We start from the raw sequence: 22223 nt of genomic DNA on the forward strand, positions 1-22223 counted from the left end.
CCATTGGTTATGCTAAACCAGCCTTTGGGGCCCATGCAGCCTGCAGCTTGACCCTCCCTCCTGCACTGAAGTTTCTTTGGACTTTTCAACATTTTAAAGTTATTTTACCAGTCTTTCTGTTGATGCGTCTTCAATATGTGTGTGTGGATCAGTAAGGAAAAAAGTTCTTCCTATTGATTTCTCTGTGAAGATCACTGGCTACTCACAGTCCGATACAGCCATCCAAGGCTGGACCTATGAAATCATCAGCCATGTGCTGCACAAGTTCTGAGAGTACCACAATTCAATTCCTAGGTGCTGGCCAGGCTGCTAATACTGGCACTAGGGATTTTGGACAATTTTGGTATGTTAATGTAAATTGGATGTTATGCTTCTTTGCTTAAACAACTGTAGAAAAGATAGAAAAAAAACAGCGTCAAAGTCACCAGAGTGCACATAATATCCACAGGTGCACTGGGACCTAGCAGGGCCCTAGATCTCTCATTTATTTGGAAAATTGTCCTTTGATTTGTTTAAATGTTGCCTATCACCAGTACAAACAGCTGGGATCTGCTTCTCCTGAAAAAGAGAAACCTGGCAGTTGCTTGAAAAATCTCCTTCCCACTACACCAGTGACTTGATAGGTTTTATAGATTTTTTTTAATAAAATAGAGAGTTAGTCACTGACTCGTGACATCTCCAAGCAGAGCTGGCCTTAGCATTTTACAGTGAGATTATGAAACAATTTCTTATGATCACCTTACTGCTCCCCCATGCTCATCTTCCAAAACAAAAACTGGCTTCTGTTCTGTGGGATAGCAATGTTATACACAGGTCCAGCCAAAAGATTTTGGACTGTGTCACTGAGATGGCTCTTTTGGTGCCCCCAAATTTCAATCCCACCCTTTTAAAGCAATTTTATCCACAGACCTATACACTTCTATTGACTCTTTCACACCAAATACCTACTGTAGTATCTCAGAATCTGCTACCTGATGGTTATTCAGTTATTTTTTCTTATAAGAAAGAGACGTAAAAATGGTTTTTAAACTTCAATTTGTGATGCCATTGAATCTATCAAGGAATGATTTAAGTGGCTGACAAACTCATATATATATAACTTTTTAATAACTAATTCCTTTAACTCTTCTCCGAGTACTGCTCCTTCACGGGACTAGACATTGTGAATCTTGTTTTACTTTTGATTTGTTCTATCTAGATCAGAGGTGGGCAAACTAGGCCTGAGGGCCACATCTGGCCCACAGGACCATCTGGCCTGGCCCCTGAGCTCCTGGCCTGGGAGGCTAGCCCCCAGCCCCTCCCCCGCTGCCTCAGCTCTGGGACGAGCTCCTGGGGCAGCTCAGCTGCGGAGCCCCAGCCTGCCCCGGAGCAATGTGCTGTGCAGCGGTGCGGCTGTAGCACCGCCAGCCACCGGTGATCCAGGCAGCACGGTAAGGGGGAAGGGAAGTGTGAGGGGATGGTCAGGGGCTAGGAGTGTGGATAGGGGTCAGGGCACTCGGAAGACAGGGAACGGGGGTTTGAATGGGGCAGGGGTCCCGGGAGGGCAGTCAGGAAGGAGAGGAGGGGTTGGATGGGGTGGTGGGGAGCTGAGAGGGTACAGGGAGCAGGGGGGTTGGATGGGGTAGAGTCCCGGTGGGGGGGCTGTCAGGGGTTGAGAAGCAAGGGAGGGGTCAGATTGGGGTCTGGGGGCCAGGCCACGTCTGGCAGTTTGGGGAGGCACCTCCATACAATTTTGAAAACCCAACGTGGCCCTCAGGCCAAAAAGTTTGCCCGCCCCGATCTAGATTATGCAGCTCCTTTAACCTTGAATTACTTATCTGAATCTCAGTCTAAAATAGAAGTCCCCTTTGAGATGAGATTAGGAATGATTATCAAAATGGACAGAGAATTTGTCCTGTGTCACCTGACTAGGGCTTGAGATCAGATGAGGAGAAAGTTGGGAAAAGAAAAGTCCATTGGATTGTCAGTTACAGAAGACTCCAGGTTTCCACCTTTTACAATTGTATTAAAAAACTGGTGGAAAATAGCATTAAATATGTACCTATTTTGATAAAATGTATTTGAATGTATGCCATCATATGTTTGTTCCTGGAGGAAGCATTGTAAGAGCTGAATAAAACCGGTTTCATTCTAATATTCTTGCTATAAATCAGGAGTAACTACAGAAATCAATTGTAAACTATAAATTGGTTGTCAACAGCATATTTTCTGCCTAGATTTATTAGAGCTATGTGAAAATACAACAAGCTAATTCTGTAATGATAGGCAAAATCCATGATTTACTTCCGGAGTGCCCAACTTGCGACCCCCGGGCCGTACACAGCCCCCTAGAGCATTTCATAAGGCCTGTGGCCTGCTTCAACACAATATACTAACAACCGATTCATTAGAGTTTTGTCATCATGTTTACGTCATTTTAGTTTACCCAACTGTGTGTAAGACAATACAGTACATAGAAACAACCTATCTAAATACATATGAAACAAGCTGAACTTAAAATAGAAATCAATACAGATGACTTTAAGTCTTATTAAAATATGTAGAATCTGTTTGGCCCACAGAAGGTTGTGCTTAGGTTTATGTGGCTCTCCTGTGTAATAAGATTGGACACCACTGGTTTTTACTTTATTTATGAGTGTCATTGTGCTTGAAGGGCCCAAATCTGTCACCACAGAACTCGAGAGAAAATTTGACCGAATTTAGAATGCGATGAGACTCATAGGGAGGGATTTAAATTACAGTAATTAAAATCCATGGTGGCTTATTTTTACATTGGCCCCATGGCTTTGTAGATTTGTCAACATGGATGATTATTAAATATCTTATCCAGACACTAGCCTTAATTTAAAGCGAGCAGCCTTGTTGGAGATGAGATATTATGTGCTATTTAATTGTTTTATCCATTGTTAGGCTCAGAAATGTATGCTTATTACACCAAACAATGTAGGTTTGGAGATATATCCCCTATGTGCTTGGTCCACACACCAAATGAGTGCACAGTTATGGTCTTGTGGATAGAGCATTGCTCTGGGACTATAATTAACCCTTAGCCACAGACTTCCTGTGTGTCCTTGGACAAGTTAGTTAATGTACCCTGTGCCTTAGTTCTCCATCTGTTAAATGGGGATAATATTTCTCCACCTTTCTGGAGTGTTGGGTGGATAAAATCTACCAGTGATTTTAAGTTACTAGGGTGATGACCATGTCAGTAACCAAGTAAAGGCTCTAATTGATTTAACTGGGCTTTGGATCAGGCCTTAAGCTCACTTTTCCCTGCAAAGGAGAATGTACTCAACCATCTAAACATTTTTCAGATAAGATTCTGAGCTGAACTTGATTTGATTTGAGGCTTCATAGCTGTCTAGGGGTCCATTCTGCAATACATCCCTTTGTGTATGTAATGTATACTACAATGACTGGAACTAGTATTAGGTTTGCTGGAATCTAATGGTAGTCTTGAGATCTGCCCATTCCAGAGGAAATAGTTAAGAGGTTTATGCACAAGGAAAAGGATTTTAAAATTATTTTGCTCCAAGAAAAAATGGGCAATCTTGCATAGCTCAGTTCTCTAATAAAATGCCCATTGACCTGTGAAAGACTTAAAAGTTGACAAAGCCATTCTTCTTTAGCAGATTTCTAGGAAGGCTTTGTTTTTGCCCTGTGAGGAGTATGCTTTAAGTTGAATAGGAAGAGTTTATTTCTAATCATGACAAAATCATTGTATTTCCTTGTAGCATTCAATAACTTACCATGTCTTTTTGTGTCTAAAAAAGAAAAAAACAATGTAATACTTTCATTCTGACATTTAATTCTGCTCCTAGCAATAGCCCCATCTGATTTAATGCAGCTATAATCTAGGAAATGAACTGCTACAGTATCATGGAAGTAAAGCAGATGATTTCAGATTGTTTCCCTGACTTCCGTTGTTTAGTTATTTTTAAAGGATCCTATTTATTGTAACCCTGTTAATATATGGTGTACCCCTGAATCAGAATCAGTACTGAGGCTGTAACATGTAACATACTAATTGCTATTAATGACTAAAACCCCTCTACAAATTAATACTACATTAATAAATCACCATTTGCATCTGAATTACAAAATGTATCTCTCAAGTGTACCATCTTTAGAGCTATGGTATGGGATGAAGATATTCTCCCAAGTTGAGAAACTGAAGTGGTATAACATTCTCATAGAAGTATGACGAGGAATAATTAGCCAATGTTTGAAAAGCACATCGAAAATTATAAGTCCTATAGAGTGGTTTCCTTTAAAACCTTTTCTAGTTTGACTTTTCAATTGGATTGTTTCTGCAGTTCCCTTTACTAAATATAGGGAGTATCTGGGGAATACTGCAAATCCATGAATACTGCAATGACCTTAATTATTTGCAAATGTAATTATAAAAATTGTAGTGTTGACCTCTGAGGTTGATGCAGTACATTCTTACTAAAGTAACTGGAACTTAAGGTTCAAAAATATTATATTTTAGAAAGTGTTTTACGTTTCAGATACAAATGTTAACTCCAGTTTAGTTTTTACAGTTATGATGGGAATGTGATAGACTGACAATCTCCTGTAACATCCTGAACACACCTTATGGAATTAAGACAAACCTTATAGAATTAGGGTTAATACCTTTGGTGTCCATTGTATTAAAAATGCAGTTGTGTATGTGTTATTGTGGAATTGCATGCATTTCCCTGGAAAGTTTAAATTGGAGAACATAAGGGTGTGTTTAGGCAAAGTCACTCCGTTTGTAATATCGCCAGAGAAACCACCTCACTGGAAGGGTTTGCATATATTAGTTCAAACTGGATTTTCAACAGACAAAGCTGTTTTAAACAGACCATCTTCCTGATCCAGCAAATGGACAGGACCCTGATCCTCGGACAGCCCCAGCCATTAGGAGGTAGGGTTGAAAGGACTGGACCTGTCAGAATACTTTGTAGTGTTGGGGTTAATTCTGGTAAACCTGTTAGTTCTCTTATTGTTTTTAATATGTTTTCTCTGTAACGTGTTTTACCTTAAGAATAAAGTAGGCTTGCATAGCAGGGTAGCTTTTATATCTGTTGACAGTCACTGTTATCAGTCTCTGAAGAGAAAGCAAGCAGAGATCATTGGGCAACCTGTTTGTTCTTGGGAAAATACATGTAAGGCAGGGAACTATGCAGTCTGGAAATACCCCTCAGAAGGGAGAGATTTGTCTTTCATGATGGCATCCCTTTTTTTTAACCAGACTCAGTGTCCTGCACCTCATTATACAGTCTTTCAATGTGAACAAAAACATTCTTTAATCTGAGCCTATTGGTTTTCTCCCTATAAAATCAGAGAACTTAATGTAAAACTGTTGCACATGTACTTTGTGATATGATTCAGGGATGACATAGTGAAAGAAAATCTCCAAGATCCAGATTATCCTCTGTATCTAGTCCAAATAAGAATTTGCTAATTTACAACGTTTCACAGTAATCACATTATAAAATGAAAGACAGATGCCATGAAAATACAGGTTGCAATATTTCATGGAAGAGGCTCTGCTGACATCATGGAACACAGCAGCATAGCTTGGTGGGTTTAGATGTAGAAGGAAATCCATGTATTCAATGGGTGGCTATCCATTGTTGTTTTTTAAAAAAAATCCAGTAACTATGGACATTATCTTGAGATTGTCTAGCCTTGCCTGTTCTGAGATTGCAGCATAAGGTCTTATTGTGTTGTGATTCTGAAGAGTCATGTTTATCACATTGCATGCTGGTTTATTTTCTTTAATTCACTATATGTGAATATATCCTTTTCATGTGATCTAATTTCTTTATATTCATCTAGGCACTATCCCACATGCACAGACACTCACACAGGAATTTGTGCAAAATGTGTGCCAGGCTCTTTACACTACAAGCCTTTAAATAGCTTAAGAGTCCACAATAAGGTCAGGATATATTTAGAGTAAAAATGGCAAGATTTCTACAAGGCACTGAAAATTGATTGGTGGTTGTCTTGTGGTACTGCACATATTATTCATACATTTCTGATGTAAGTAGGGCTTTTGTTGTCTTTATAGCAAAGTATTTAGGGTTTCTTACTAGTACATAATCTCACAAACCTGAAGTCATTTCTTTGTAGAACTCCAGTCTTTTGCAATTTTGCAAGAATGTTTTATTTTTTCACATTTAACACACACACAAAACAAATCAAGCGGACACGTATTGATGCATGTGTGTGCTCAAATATATGTAGACACACAGCTATACAGCTATTACACTGTCCATATTGAAGCTAGATTGAAAATCATTATAAATATTATATGGTCTGATTTTTCAGTCTAGCCTTAAACTAGTTTCCTTTGAACATTTGCAGTTTTGCAGTGCACATAACTTTTTAAGTATAGTTTTGTGCCTGCAGTTATTTGTGAGTACAATTTATCACTTAATTGGTGCAAGTGATGTTACAGGGAGGTCTAGGTGGTTGAAAGTGTACAGTATATTAATTACTTCCATAGATAATTGTGCATGTGAACTGGAAATCCAGACTTCAAGAATCCTGCCCATGGTATATGGTGGGAATATCCATATGATAAATTGCATGTATTGTGAACATTTGCCAACCTCATTTGCACTTTGCTGATTAATCTATATCTTGCAGGACTACATTCCACACTTCTAAGCAGCTTCAAATAGCTGCCATTTGTTTAAAAATTACAATCTGCCACAAAAAATGTCCATTCAAATATGGAATTTTCAGGACTCATTCTCCATCCTCAGCCCCCTCACCCTCCACAAAAGAATTACATGCACTTTTAGTGCTGAATGGGAAACATTCAATTCTGCACCAAAGACAGGTTGAAAATAGAGTAACTTGCAAACTGTCAGGGATAGAGACAAGTATTTAGTACCATTGGACAGGTGGGAATCTCACTCTTCCAGTGTCAGCAAACATAAAAAGCCAACATTAACTCACAGTGTAGACTATAATATCATAGCTATTTCTTTTCTATGTATAGGGAAATTTTGTGGTGTGCCAGACACCTCTATTCAATAATCATGGGCAATGATGACTTTAATTAAAAGTACAAACAGCACAAGGCTTTTGCTTCTAGCTCTAGTAAATTATAAGACATATTTCAAAATCACACGCTTATTTGCAGATACCAAAGCTAGTTTGGATACATTTTAGACGCCTTTAGTTTTAAAAATTATTTCACTTTGGCTCCCTCAGAGGTCTGTACATGTGGACTCAAGGCAAATGGAAGGATTAAAAAAAGACCCATATAGTTTAAAAACCATTTCTAATATAGACTATCTGTAGAATATGTGGCATATGCTACATAGGGAGAATACATGAAGTTGTGGGGTATCAAGCTTAGTAGCACTTGTTTCAAACAACCAGATAATTTGCGATTACCTAAGTAAAGCAATCTTCTCCAGCACATGCCAGTCATAGTTTTATACCACACATTAAATCAGGGGTGGATGGGTTGGGGGGAAGTAATATAATAATTTTCTCAGTAGGCAAATATTCAAATCATGAGCACAAACAAGGCTGGCCAGACTGGGCTACATGGGCTTGCCCCTTATTGTCAGGCTAGCGTGTGCTAGTGAAATCATTAGTACGTGCAAATTTGTTCCTACCATCACCAAACTGCTCAATATGAAACATGAAGGAGTTGGGAGGGGTGAAACTATCACAACAGCTGTGATAACAGACGGGAGTGTGCAATCCTGATCTATACAGCAGAGAACAGTTCTATAAGAGAGAGCAAAAAGAAAAGGAGTACTTGTGGCACCTGAGTGACTAACACATTTATTTGAGCATCAGCTTTCGTGAGCTACAGCTCACTTCATCAGATGCATTCAGTGGAAAATACAGTGGGGAGATTGATATACACAGAGAACATGAAACAATGGGTGTTACCATACACACTGTAAGGAGAGTGATCACTAAAGGTGAGCTATTACCAGCAGGAGATCTTCCTGAAAACACCATCCAGGCCACTATGGATGTAGAAGCCCTCTACACCAACATTCCACACAAAGGTGGACTACAAGCCGTCAGGAACAGTATCCCCAATAATGTCACAGCAAACCTGGTGGCTGAACTTTGTGCCTTTGTCCTCACATTTGGGGACAATCTATACCTTCAAATCAGCGGCACTGCTATGGGTACCCACATGGCCCCACAGTATGCCAACATTTTTATGGCTGACTTAGAACAACGCTTCCTCAGCTCTCGTTCCCTAATGCCCCTACTCTACTTGCGCTACATTGATGACATCTTCATCATCTGGACCTAGGGAAAACAAGCCCTTGAGGAATTCCACCATGATTTCAACAATTTCCATCCCACCATCAACCTCAGCCTGGACCAGTCCACACAAGAGATCCACTTCCTGGACACTATGGTGCTTATAAGCGATGGTCACATAAACACCACCCTATGCTGGAAACCTACTGACCGCTATTCCTACCTACATGCCTCCAGCTTTCATCCAGATCACACCACACGATCCATTATCTACAGCCAAGCTCTATGATACAACCGCATTTGCTCCAACCCCTCAGACAGAGAGAAACACCTACAAGATCTCTATCAAGCATTCTTACAACTACAATACCCACCTGCTGAAATGAAGAAATAGATTAACAGAGCCAGAAGAGTACCCAGAAGTCACCTACTACAGGACAGGCCCAACAAAGAAAATGACAGAACGCCAGTAGCCATCACCTTCAGCCCCCAACTAAAACCTCTCCAACACATCATCAAGGATCTACAACCTATCCTGAAGGACGACCCATCACTCACAGATCTTGGGAGACAGGCCAGTCCTTGCTTACAGACAGCCCCCCAACCTGAAGCAAATACTCACCACCAACCACACACCACACAACAGAACCACTAACCCAGGAACCTATCCTTGCAACAAAGCCCATTGCCAACTGTGTCCACATATCTATTCAGGGGACACCATCATAGGGCCTAATCACATCAGCCACACTATCAGAGGCTCATTCACCTGCACATCTACCAATGTGATATATGCCATCATGTGCCAGCAATGCCCCTCTGCCATGTACATTTGTCAAACTGGACAGTCTCTACGTAAAAGAATAAATGGACACAAATCAGACGTCAAGAATTATAACATTCAAAAACCAGTCGGCGAACACTTCAATCTCTTTGGTCACTCGATTACAGACCTAAAAGTTGCAATACTTCAACAAGTAAACTTCAAAAACAGACTCCAACGAGAGACTGCTGAATTGGAATTCATTTGCAAATTGGATACAATTAACTTAGGCTTGAATAGAGACTGGGAGTGGATGGGTCATTACACAAAGTAAAACTATTTCCCCTTGTTTATTCCCCCTCCACCTCCACTGTTCCTCAGACGTTCTTGTCAGCTGCTGGAAATGGCCCACCTTGATTATCACTACAAAAGGTTAAGGAAACCTCCCCCGCTCTCCTCCTGGTAATAGCTCACTCTCGTTAAGTGATCACTCTCGTTACAGTGTGTATAGTAACACCCATTGTTTCATGTTCTCTGTGTATATAAATCTCCCCACTGTATTTTCCACTGAATGCATCCGATGAAGTGAGCTGTAGCTCACGAAAGCTTATGCTCAAATAAATTGGTTAGTCTCTAAGGTGCCACAAGTACTCCTTTTCTTTTTGCAAATACAGACTAACACGGCTGCTATTGTGAAACCAACATATGCAAGTAATTTATCTATCAATATGCCACAATTTCCTCCTTGGTCTGGTTAGGGATGTTGGTGCCAAGCTGGTCTGGTCTGTCCTCGTAAAAATCAGAACATTAGTCCCCGGGGTTATTGCCACACATTCAGCATTCTCCATGCGCAGCCACTTGCTCTAAACATGCCATATGAAGCCATTTCCTGCTTACACCCCTGAATAAATGATCTGGTTGATATTTGTATGCATGTATGCATTTGAAAATGTGGTCATTGCTGCCTATGAAGTATTTTAATGTTCTGAGTAAGCATGTTAGCGAACATAATGGTAGATGCCCAGTTCTCATCTTATGTGGAAAATATAGAAGTATCCACAGTGACTACAGGGCATGTAACCATCAGTAATGTTTATGATGATATTCAATGATACTCTTGGCTCAAGGATTTTGCTGCTCTCTAGGGACAAACTAATAGCATCAGCCATTATTTATTTCTCCATTTCTTTTGTCTGAGACACTTATTAACTGTTAAATGTCAAAGAACAACATTAATTTAACAGAAAAGAGAGTTGTTTGACTACAAATATCTCACTGCCTCTGTCCCCTACTGCCATAGGACCAGTGGATAAAGAGATACAGTGCGTAATGAGTTCAGTATTGCACTGTCTTTGGCTGAGGTATAATATGCCATTTGGCAACTGTCCTAAGGGAAATGTAACAATTTCAGGACTAGTTTAGAGAAATTTAGCCCTCTACGTCACACTCTGAAATGCAAGCGGCTGAGAAACCATTTTCAAAGCAGTTTGTGTTGGAGTCTGAAGCAGTGCTTATAATGTTTTCCACACTGGTGAACTCTGCAAAAAAATTATATTTTACAAACACCTTCAGAGTAGCTCTAATTTTTTTCTGAATTTATTTTACTTTTTTCTTAATTGATTATTTATATATTTGTATATAAATAGAGTTTTTCCTTTAACAATCAGGCCTTTCTTCTTCTTCCTGCCCAATTACTTCCCTCACAAAATAGTGTTTGACATCACAATTCAATAGTTCTGACTAGCATGGAAGTGACTCTAGTGTCACGAAGAAAACTGAATTGTGAAATAGCTGAATGAACAAAACACTGGGAGAGGACTGATTGCCAGTGCAATTCACCTTTAAGAGAAATAGCAGAAGGAAGCCCACATTCCTTCCTACTTGCAAGCTGACCCAGCCCTTAAAAAAAATAATCTAAAATCCTTTAGCTAACTGCAATACTTTTTATTATTATCTCTGCCAGACATCAGCTCATCCATTTTTTATATCCCATGTTTGAAATTATTTGCATTGGTTTCAGGAGCTCCCATGCAGTGTTGTTAGCAAACTAGTTGTCAATTAGCTTTGGGAAGGATGTTGTAGATGAGGCATAGGTCTTAGCAGACCTTGCTCCTATTCCGACACTAACTCTGTGACTTCGGGCAAGACGCTTAATCATTCTGCACTTCAGTTCCCCTGTCTGTAAAGTAGGTATAATGACACCTGCCTTACATTGTAAAGTACTTTGAGAGATACAGATGAAAAGTTACATAGGGGCTGAGTATTGTTGGTTTCCTGCACCCTTTTTAGAGAGGTCCATAAGCAGACTATCAGATGATTCTCATTGGAAACGTACAACATTTACACTGTTGGCTAACTTCCATACATGACCATCATGTGTGAGAGTTCTAGAATGGTAGTGCTCAATCCAAAGTGTATGAGTCATATGTGGCTTTCAGAAGCCATGAGCCCAATCAGAGCTGTATTCATTCATCCGTACAGGGAAGGCTGAGTAAATGGACCACTAATGTAGACAGGTGGTTTTCTCTGTAATCACATGGCAGTGGGAATAGGAGCAGTCATCTGCATCTTCACTTGCCCCTGCAAACATTTGTGAGATTAGGAGGAGAGAAGGACCTTGATGAAGGGAGAGAAGGGAAAGAGGAGAGGAGAGCATATGTGATGAGTCACAAAATTGTTAGATTTATTTAGGATAGATTCTGCAAACCAATGTAACCCCAGTTAAGCAACCCCGCTGCCTGAATGTAAATCAGGGCAGATTTTGGCCTGTTGTGCAGTAACATGGTGTTGTGATGATGCATGCACTGATGGTATGTTGTAACTGAAACACTAATGCAATGGCAAGCTGTTGCGCTATAATTATTATTCTAATTCAGTAGCTGGTTGTGGTTCCATTTTATGAGTGGACTGGCTCTTCAAGTTCAAATTTCTCTGATCTGGAATATAATAATATTCAGCACTTCTATAGCACTTTGCATGTTCATGGAATTTTATGAAACTTAACTAATTAGTTAATATGAATATATATAAATAGCAATGAGTGGTGACAACCAGGAGTCCAGAGACAGAATATGGTGATCATATGAAAGAAACATTTTGACTTATAAAGCAGGAGTAAATTTCATTGCTGCAAGAGCTGAATCCTTTAGAACTCCCATAATAGCAATCACAAAAGCCTAATTTCTGCTGAGACAAGCCTCAAAAGAATAGTTTGCAAAGAGATTAACTACACGTTTGACATGCATGCAAGCAGATAAAAATTTAACTGAGAACTATAACTGCACATTTCAACCCACTGTGGCTAGCAATATCTAGTAAATACTGGAAGAGGCTATTAAAGTGAGACATGTTACCAAAAAACATGCAACAAGTGTTTTTTGAATAATACACTTGAAAAATACCAGTTTAGCAGCAAAAAAAAAAATTTGATATTTACCCACAGAACTGACCCAGTATGTAGGAGAGACAATGCAAGTCCCTCACGTTACCCCTCAAACATACCTTAATGTTCAAGAATAGACTTTCTACATTGTTGTTTAGTCTCCATGCAATTTTATTCTTTGGTCTCTGAAACTACCACCAAGGGTGTGAATTTTGGTGGTGATAGCATTTTGGCAATGTTAGCATTTTTGCGCAATAGAAAATGGACTGACACCCGCACTTAGACCTGCAAACAACCTTTGGACAGTATATTTTTTTAGTCACTACCGAGCTGAGCCTGGTTTGAACCATTCAGTTAGAAGTGAAACACTTTTATTACCAGTCTATTGAGCTGGCCAGTCCTCAAATCATCAATGTACTGAATCTTCAGGTCACAATTCAACCATTATTGCTATTCTTTTAGAACAAGAGTGGCAAATGTCAACCTTCTTTCATATGCCATTTGGATGATGTCATTCTCATCCTTGATTAAAACAATGCATTAGTCAGTTACCTGATAGCATGTTTATTTTTCCAGATAATCCATGTATTAATCGAGATGAATCCATTTAATCAAATGACAATTGAAAGGATGGGTAAAATACCAAAAAAAAACATGAAATAAAAGGTGATGGTTATGACAGACAGTCAGACTCATCAGAATAAAAAGAAAAATATGTTCAATGACTACACAGCAGAAATATTCAGTCTATCATCCCAGACTGATGTTATGGAAAGTAAAACCCATAGATATAATTTGAGGCTCATTAGGTTTGCTAGAAGTTATTTTAAAAGATCATTCTAAAAAATAATTCTGCTCTGCTCTGCTGAAGATACATGGCTCAGATGAGATGCTTCTGTAGGGAAGAAATGGGAAGAGAGCTGGGAAGACTGCAGCAAGCAGTTCAGTTGAGTTTCTGTTAGCCAATTACTTAAGACTTCATTTGCTTGACTTGATTTGACCACTCACTTACATGAACACGTTGCATCCTCTGCATATTTTTGCATTGTAACACTCCATCTAGTATTTGCTGTTCATGATTCACTGTTCCTGCATTGTAACTGGTCACATAAGTATGGTATGGTACATAGTATGTTTCTTCCGCATGACTGGATGGCTTCTAACTGACTAATTGTTTAGAGATGGCCACATGGACAGGCTAATGTAAATACTCGTGCAAATATCTAAAATGTATGAAAACATTGAGTATTCACACGTACACACATTTGCATGAGTATTTATTGTGCTTTCCCACAAAGAACATTCTTGGAATGAAAGAGATTGTGATTTACCCTGAGAGTGAATTTGTGGTTTTTATTCAAACAGATATTCATGAATGCTTACTTTTCAGTATTCATACTGGTCTAATTTAGCTGACTGAAACTTGTTAATGTGCTGATTCTGGGAATAAGGAAGACAGACTGGTATGAACTAATGTGTTTTAAAGGGTTTATACAGAAGGATATAATCTTATGGAAGCAGAATGATCTTAGAAATTCAGTGAAGAGGCACAGAGAGAATATAGGCAGGAGAGCTCAATATCAGGATAATAATATATCTTTGTTTATAATCTTTCTGTGACATCTGTAAAATAATTGTAATACTCTGATGTGTAACTCCTGAAAAGTCCAGAAATCCTAAACTGAGGGGAGCAGAACTCCCACAGACTTGAAAAGAGGTTAAGATCACGTCAGTGACATATTGTAAAAACAGGAGAGGAGCCAGATTGGATGGTACAGCTGAGAGCATTATGGTGAAGTGACAGATCGAGCTGATGTTATTACTGAAGAAAAAAATTTCATCACAGGCAGGGAAATCGTTATAACACAAAAGAATGTGGAGGCAAAGGGGGGAAACAATGCTGTACTGAGTCAAGAACAATGGGAAACACGCAAGAAAATGCATGGAATTATAGCACTAAGATAATATAAAAGAATGAGTGTTGTGTTTTCTCCATCACCCCCTTCTCTTTGTATAAATTCTTGCAGATAGTTTTTGTCCAGAGACATTTTTGTGGGAATACTGTACTTGGACATATGATGCTTGATCATTTTACTGTATTAGCCAACAATATTTCTTCCCAGCAGTGGGGAAGAAACAACTGACATGAGAAAGGGAATAATTATGAACAACGTGATCCAAATTAGTCTCTGGTGTGACTCTATTCAAGTCATGGAGTAATACCAGGGACAATTTGACTTATCTGCTGAAAAGTGGACTTACTTATGAATCATGTCTGGAAAGAGAGCCTACCTTAGTGATGTTGTCAGTAAAGTAGTGTTTTATTAAGTGGCTCTGTTAGCTCTTTCTACATGTGGAACAGTTTGAATTTCCCAAAGGCCTAGTGGCATGATTCGGAAGGTGCTTTTTAGATTTACTCTTTGATCATTACTTTAGACTTACTCTTCCCATCATGCAGTCAGGCTCACAGTAAAATGTGAGTCTTCAGTGGGAACAGCAGGAAGTGGATGAGTTTGAAGAGCTTATTTGCTGAAATACTCAGCTCTGGTGAAGAAGTCCCTGGAGCTCCAGTATTAATTTTTATGAAGCAAGAGGAAGAAGGGGAATAGAAACAATAGAATAGACTAGACATTAGTTTTATTTAGCTACCTTCATACTCTAGTTATGTCAGAACACTTAGAATTAAATCCTGGTCATATTGAATTCCATATGGCTATGATTTCACGTCTAGGGTCTGTTTCTACCCTCAGTTACCCCTCTGGGGTTGTATAGAAGTAATTGGGAACAGAATGTGTCCCTTTCCATAGTAGTACATATATGATATGTGAACAGCACAGATATTATGAACTCATCAGCCAGTTATTCCTACACAGTTGTGGACATTTTATTTATTTTATATGTCTAAATTAGGAATCTAGATTTTGTTTTAAATTACAATACCTTGCACTTTTTTTACTAAAATGATTATAAACCAGGTAAAATAGACGGGGTAAGTTGTGCTTAAAAACTTTACTGGAAGACCCCAGATTGATTCATGCTAGTTGCTCAAAATGCCTGGGACTGATAGAATATGGTCACCATAAACTTTCCTAGTCAGCTGCTTGTAGCTAGAATTGATCCTCTGCTGAGCAGCCAGTGTAAGTGACTTCTGGCTGCAAAGAGGGCAGCTCAATGGGATGAGAGGCAGTGTGGTCTGATGTACTAAACATAGAACTGAGAACAAAGTAACTTGCATTTTAATTCAGTCTCTCACACTGGAAGTTTCTGTTTTGATCAAGTCACCTACAAAAAATTATCCCAACAAGCATGCCACTAAACTTCCATTTTGATCCTGATGAACAAATGTAATATTCAAATTAGATAACTTTAAAGAAAATTAGTTGTAAACTTCAGTTAGATTGTTTTAATTAACCTTCTTGTTTGTTTGTTTCCTTTTTAATATAACACATAGTTCAACAACTGTAATTTGGTCTGATGATTTTATGGCAACTAGCCAAATGGTGCTGATCAGTTCAGTATGTAAAAATGTTTTGAAAAAATAGAATACATGTTGAATTCTAATTAAAGACAAATACAAATTAAGTGTGTGTGTGTCTGTCTGTCTGTATGAAAATTTGAAGTAGATTTTGAGAGTATGTTTCTTTAAAAGTTAAAACAAAATAAACATGTGTCTAATAATATTTGGAATTAGTTTTCATGCTGACCGTATGGCTTCATCTTCTTGTCCCCAAACTCAACTACCTAAAGATAAATATATTTTTCTCACATTGTTTGAAATAAACATGACCTGTGACTCGTTAAAGGCCTTACTATTAGGATTTTATAACTAAATAATTTTAATCTATTGTTTAAGTACTGTACTTTCTTTAAGTGGCTGCAATGTTGTTCAGTCATGATTATAGCGCTGTATACATTATATACTATAGTTGTCTTGAAGAGATTTTTATATCACTGTGCAAAATACTGAAATCTTTTCAGTCCCCTTATCAGTTGTGGTATACATTTTCTTTCCTCTATAAAGTAACTGCTATATAGCAATTTCAGTTATTCACATTCTTTTATGAATTTTGCATGGAACAAACCATTTTTAAAACTTACTTTATTGTTTTGACCTGTGTATTTTAATTATTAAAATACTATTCTAGTAAATATTTTGTAATCTATTTTAAGTAATAGTCTTTTTAATGAGACCTCATTACAGCACACTTCTATTGTGTCTTTGATAAGAAGGGAAAGATGGGCTTTTTGTTTGTGAATTAGGAGCTTGTATTAACGAAATGTAAGTTAGTGAAGTTCTACTGTACATCTGAAGCTGTAACCAATCCAGCAGGTATCAATTAGCCATGGGTGATTTGAATAGTATGATTTTATACATTCTTGGATATATTACCTGTCAGAACATGGTAATGACAGAAAATGTCAGCAAATGCATCACAGCCTCTTGGAGGTGCTAATTACACTGCTTATAGCCGGCAGGCAATAGTGTTGTGATATCGCACCCCAAATATGCATGGGGAGGAACTCTGCAAACAAACCTATCTCAGGTCACAAGACAGGGGAATTGGCTGCCTGTGGAGTGTTGTCTCCCCTTTCTGTAGTTTGTGTAGTGCTCAGTCGTGTAGGCTGCAGAACTGTGCTGGAGGAAGGAGGTAGGGAAGGGCAATGCAGGGCAGAGGGGCTGTGCATTGTCCCTATTCCCTTATCTTTCAGGGGAGACTTATCAGAACATCTCAACTGGAGCTGTGCAGACAGAAGCTAGGGGAGATATTGGAGGAAGCAGACTTATGATAGATTCCTGGGATCCACTGGTCAACCTCCCCTGCTTTCCATGCAGAACTAAACCTCACCTTTACCACCACTGGAAGAACACAGGGCAAGCTCTTTGAGGAGAAACTGTTTTCTCTCTGTGTGGAACCTCCCAGTGTTTTTTCTGCAGGAAGTGGCAATCTGGTCCAGGATATGGGAGACTCGATTTTCCTTCAATTTATAGCTGTTAATCTCTGGTAGTTCCATAGATATCACTAGAGTTACTCTGGTTTTACACTGACACTATTCAGAGTAGAATTTAGCCACTGAGACATATGCAGGGGTGAGAACAAGATATGCCTAGTGTTGTCTTGTTTCAACTCAGTTCTTAACTTGAAGTGCTATTGACAACTAGCAACTTTATTAAATCACCATTCTGCCTTGTCCTGTATCTTAGGCTTTGTCTACACTGCACTTTTGTTGTTAAAACTTTTGTCACTCAGGGGTGTGAAAAAACACATCCCTGAATGGAAGAAGTTTTAATAACGAAAAGCTCTGGTGTGGATAGCGCTTCGTTGGTGGGAGCCACTCTCCCGTCGATGAAGCTACTGCCCCTTGCTGGGGTTTTCTTTTGTCGCCGGGAGAGCACTCTCTCCAAACTTTAGCCTGTTAATTCCACCAGATCAGAGCTATTCCTATCTGCTTTGCATTGTGGCGTAATAATCACATTTGGTGATTCTGGTACTTCAGCTTTGTTGTTTCCAGCTAGATATGTATATTTAAACATTAATTATTTTTGAGTTGTAATGATTATTTGACCTTGAATTTGCCTAAAAATTATGCTTAACCTCAGAATACTATTTTTTAGGACAGAAGCAAAGTTGTAGTAATGATTTTGTTAGCTTCTAAGGTGACACTATATTTGATCATATTATTCTATCCAACCTATTTAGTTCCAGCCTAACTTCTCTTTAGCTTAAAGGTTTTGATATTAAATTGAATTATAATTCTTGCAATCTAGTTCATTGAGTTTATACTTGGTGACCTGACACTATGTCTTGGTTTATCTAGTTATGCTGCTTAGTTACTAATTAATCTTAATTAGGGTAGACAACCTGTTAATGCTGTTAGTACCCTAAATAATTAAGTTAACGCCATTGTACTTAATGTTCATTGCTTTCTGAATTTTATATTCAGTTTTAGAACGCTCGTGCATTCAATGTAGTTAACCAGCCTTGTTTTAGTTTACTTTGTTTTAGGATTTTGTGTTAAGAGGCTCTTTTAAGAGCTGCTACATTGTATCACTAGTTTTATTTACCTTTTTTAATTGTGTATTTAGTTTGCATAATCCTTGTCAATTTAATTGTTTGTTGGTTTCTTTTATCATTTTTGATTACTTAACTAAGCATTTTCTCTATTTCAAAGTCAAGTTCAATTGTTTATATTGGAGCCCCTCTGAGTGTATAGCAAAAGAATCCTTGGTAACTTTTTACATGGTTACCCCGTACGTGTAGCCTCATTAATAACAATAATCAATTATTCCATGCTTTTTAAATTTAGTTTTCGTGAATGAATGAGAAGCAATTAATTAATATTTGCGTCTAATTAACTTTCCCCCAATTCTCAATATTGATGATCAGGGTGGGTGTAATTTTTAGTTTGAAAATTGCCTGGCATCCAATACGTTTCTACCCTACTTCACTACTTTTCAGTGTAAATAGGTTCAACAAGTTTCCACAGACTCAACAGATTTTGGCAGTCAGCATATGGATTTTGTACTGATTTGCAACTAGTATATTTTTCATATGTCACCTAAATAATCCACAGTTATCTGTGTATATTTAATATGAAAGATGTCTAGTGACTCAGGTTATGTCTGCCAAATATACAATATTGTGGAAAATGGACATTAGGCTTTCATAGGTAATTGAATGGAAAAAGTACCTCTCCATGTAGTGTGGCTATTCACTAAATAGAATGCATGGTTGTTGCTTGGGAATTATATGTCTGAGCTCATCTTTTTAAGAAACTAAAATCTAAATGAAAGGGAAAATATATTCGTTCTAATAAATACATTTTGGTGGCCCAGGTGTGGTAAAAGTTGTTTACGTAGTAGTCCTCAACATTATTTAAAATGACATTTTTATTAAGCTGGCATGAAGTGTGTTGTTGAGTTGCTTTTAATACGATAATGTTTGCAGTTTACCATACCATAAGTGCAGGTTGGCCGTTTAGTGGATGAAATATTCATGTAAACTCAAGGCAATGAATCTGTAATTATAAATAGACCTGCTACAACAGAAATAGTCTGATGATTCTGTTGTCAGTAATTTTCCAAGGAAGTGAAAGCAGGTTAAAGACTGAGGGGAAAATTTTCAGCTGTAGAGGGACATCTGAAGATAGCTTGAAATTGTTGGGCAATTAATACTAAAAACATTGACAACTAGTTCTCACTGTGGATTAGTTCAAGTCAGCCATAATGCTCAAATTGGTGCTGTGGCTTCCTCAGCTATGCACTTTTTAATTTAGAAATATCTTCAGTTATTTGTGACTACTGCAACAATACAACTAGATGTTAATAGCATGATGTAAAGATCAATAATCTAAGACCAGGAGTGTCTCTCTCCTCTACCTTTATGCCTTTCACCAATCAACTTGTCTGACAAATTGAACATAGACAATAAAGATTTCTCTGAATTTCTCTGAGATTATTTATCCTTTCTGTTGAATTTGTGCAGATTTTCATCAAGATAAATTGAGGTATCCAGATGTACAGAAGAGAGCAGGAAGGGGTAGATGCCATTTGGCACCATATTCCTCAGGCTGAAACCTAATGTCATGAACCACATATGGAAACAATTAGCTGCATCATTGAAATACTGACTGCCAATTAAGGGAAATTCAACCATGTTTAAATTAATGGTCAACAATATTTCAATCCAGTTTCTGTTCTCATCTCCTCTAGTCTTCCCAGAAACTAAGGCATAAAGGATAAAAATTAGACCTAGGTTGAGGCTGCAACATCCTGACCCAGATCAGGATACCCATTCAAAAATACACTCATGTTTGGGGTGTTTGAAACTGGAGTATTTGGTTTGTGGATACAGGAGATATTTGCAAAATTCCTAGGTTTTAAATTTGAAACCTTCTCTTTGTCCTCCAAGTCCCAAAGTTTGCAGGCATTGGGATCCAAGGTTTTGTTTTGGGGCCCATCTCTACTAAAATATATCTTGTATAAAGCTGGATAAATGGCAGCAATATTCAGAGGCATTCAAGGATACTTAAGCAAGCTGTTTACTCCTTTGGCTGAATATTCTAACACAGATACAGTTGCAGGCCCCCTAAATTATGCAAATTTACTGCATTAATAGTGCTGATGGCTAAGAAGGGATAATTCTGTGTGATTGCAGCCTTCCATTTCTCCATGTTTAGTTTCTGAGTTGGGCAGGTTGAGATTTAGAGAAATTAGCCAAGTTCTTTAATGAAGATTCTAACAACATAAAAAACAGTACTAAAAACATTCTCTTTTTCTGTGGTGAATTTAGCTGCTGCTTCCATACCCAGCCTTCTCCAACAACCTCTCTGTTCTAGACTCACTCACTCAGCAGTATTTTAAAGTAGTTGCATTGTTAGATTTCTAACAGCAAATAGAAAAATTGGACTGAAATGCATTTCTAACCTGGGAACATAAAAACTATGAAAAATACAAATAAATACAGAGCTGCCAAGCTTGGGGTACACTCTTAGGCCTTACTAATTTTGCTGGTAAAATCAAACAAGTGTAGCACATACTCTCCTTATTCCAGATTAAAAGAGTCCACACAGGATATTATACAGGTTTAACTACACTGGTCATTTCAGAATAAGAGTGCGTACATGGTGAGTTATACTGTTATAACTACATTGATTTGTGCTCACCCTTTACCTTTTACTGGTATAATTTTCCTTTTTAGACAAGCCCTTAGTGATAGCTACTGTGGATGATGTAAACACACCATAGACGCTTTTTTTTTTTTGACGGGGGCTGGGAGGGAGAGTGAAAAGCTCATTCCTTCCTTGAAACTATCTTGTGTGTGGTTTGCCATCAGCTCTTCCCTGTGTGATTTTGGCCACAATAGATAAGAAGAGAATGGGAGAGGACAATGCAGCAGGGGTGTGGGAAAGGAAGTGGTACAGATGATGCCCCATTGGGAAGGGAGGAGTGGGAAGTATCAGTGGGTGGAAAGAGCAAGGGATGGGGACAATGATGTGGCTTCTGGACTGCAACTAAAGGAAGAACAGTGTCTAGAATGCAGGGGTCACAGGGAGGGGGAGAGCAGCACTCCCTGCTGCCAGAAAGAGCTAAACCAGCTGAAGTCTGCTAACTTGCCTGAAGTCCCCTGCAGTCTGGCTTAGAGTCAGACTCTGCTGATGCTGCAGGCCATGTACTTAATGACAATATTTTAGCTACGTCTGCAAGAGCGTGATCTAACTGTGTGTAAGATAATGTGACATTGAGGGAAAATACATGATACCATACAAATGACATGCAGCATGCATGAAAGTAGCATCTCTTGGGTGTGCTAAGCTGCTTTGGTTACATCAGTTTTTCTTCTATCATTGCCTTATCCTTTGCGACCTGACTTCAGAGACTCTATAGCTTCATTGCCTTATCCTTTGTGACCTGACTTCAGAGACTCTATAGCTCCCAGCAGCTCTGGATCCTCAGTCGGTATCAGTTCCCCAAACGGGCAGCAAATTGCAACCACTTTAAACCATCTGAGGCCTGTTCACATCATGGAACATACAATATTAATGGGCTTACTAGGAATATCTTTTTTTTCCTGTGTCTTTTATTTTTATAAGAGGAAAGGAAGTTTGTTTTAATTTGTGCTCAGCATTTTAGGAATTCCTTAAGGTCTTATAAACTGAGAAAGATGGGAGTTTTGTTAAAATCCTCACATCACCCACACTCTAAAACTTAAGTACTACAGCACATACAGTACGATAACCCATTGTTTAGATTTCCCTCTGATTCCATCGTTCCAGCAATGTATTAAAAAGACAACTTTTGCTCTTAACTATTTTTGCTTTCCTTGGTGAGCTTTT

At 38.5% G+C, this 22223-nt stretch overlaps 1 protein-coding gene across 10 annotated transcripts in view; it reads left to right on the top strand.

Moving 5' to 3' along the window:
• Window positions 1–22223, top strand: part of TENM1 (teneurin transmembrane protein 1) — a 1397628-nt gene that overhangs the window by 757501 nt on the left and 617904 nt on the right. The window lies entirely within an intron of this gene.

This window comes from Lepidochelys kempii, chromosome 9 (assembly GCF_965140285.1).
Source record: "Lepidochelys kempii isolate rLepKem1 chromosome 9, rLepKem1.hap1, whole genome shotgun sequence".
NCBI lineage: Eukaryota > Metazoa > Chordata > Testudines > Cheloniidae > Lepidochelys > Lepidochelys kempii.